We start from the raw sequence: 1,251 nt of genomic DNA, 5'->3' as shown, positions 1-1,251 counted from the left end.
TTTTGAAATTCAAGTCCCTTGCCTTTTTTTTTTTTTTTAATTGGGATAGAGGGAAGCTTGACTAATGGGGAGTGGTGTCTTCTAAGAAGAACGCTGAATAGGTACAGCCCACCATAATTTAACTTCCTGAGAGTTGAGAATATTGAGGTGGGCAGTACAGGAGTTCTACACATATCTCCTCATTCTATTTCTTTTCCTAGTATGTATGGCATGGCTCTGGTGGCACAGTTCCTAAGGCACTTGACTGCTAACCAGAAGGTTGGCGGTTCAAACTGACCAGCCACTCCTTGGAAGGAAGGTTGGGCAATGTACTTCCATAGAGATACCACCTTGGAAACCCAAGGAGGGGTCGCCATGAGTCAGAGACGGCTTGATGGCCCATAACAACAACGGCATAGAAAAGAGTCCTAGTGGCACAGTGGTTAAGTGCTCAACTGCTAAAAGGTCAGCAGTTCAAACCCAACAGCCATCCGGGGTAGAAGGATGTGGCAATCTGTTCCCATAAAAATTTACCAGCTGGGAAACCCTATGGTTCACCCCTGTTCTATAGGGTCACTATGAATCCTGATCCACTTCACAATGGGTTTGGGTTTTTGTATGGCATACAAAGGGGAGTTTACTTGCCCAGCTGGTGAGGCAGGGATAACAGGGCGGAAGCAGACTTTGGCACAAGTCTCATTTCTCTTCATCAGCGATTGTCAGAGGGCACATAGGGCCCCTCTAGGGCTCTGGTTTATTAGAACTGCTAAAATCACTCTGTGGCCTTTCTTCTCCTTTTAACTTTTTCTCTCCCGTTCCTTTGCCCACCTTCCTATCATACTGAGTGCCCTTACAGTGTTCCTAATTCAGATTGCCTTCTCCTTTTCTTCCAATGAAGAGCACCACTGCAGGGGAACTCAGCAACTTTTCACTAAGCAAGGAACTGACCACACTTAAATGTGAAGGTGGCTTGCCTCTCCAAAGAGAAAATTGCATCCTAACTGGTAGATTGCCTGTATGTGTGTATGAGAAAGGGAGATGGACATGGGGGAGACAGAGAAGGGGAGAGAGCAAGCGGGGAGAGGGAGAGAGGGCAAAGGAGAGAGTAGTATGTGACAACTCAATGCAACACACTGCCATCGAGTTGGATCTGACTCATAGCGAACCCTCCTTGGGTTTCCCAGGTGGTATCACTACAGAAGTAGATTGCCAACCTTACTTCTGAGGAGCGGCTAGTGGGTTTGAACCGCCAGCCTTCTGCCTTAGGCACTA

The sequence above is a fragment of the Orycteropus afer genome, unplaced genomic scaffold, assembly GCF_000298275.1.
Source record: "Orycteropus afer afer isolate SDZICR_OR568_19922 unplaced genomic scaffold, OryAfe1.0 scaffold00296, whole genome shotgun sequence".
Taxonomy (NCBI): domain Eukaryota; kingdom Metazoa; phylum Chordata; class Mammalia; order Tubulidentata; family Orycteropodidae; genus Orycteropus; species Orycteropus afer.
The sequence above is the reverse complement of the archived record's forward strand: the minus strand, read 5'-3'. Positions refer to the sequence as shown.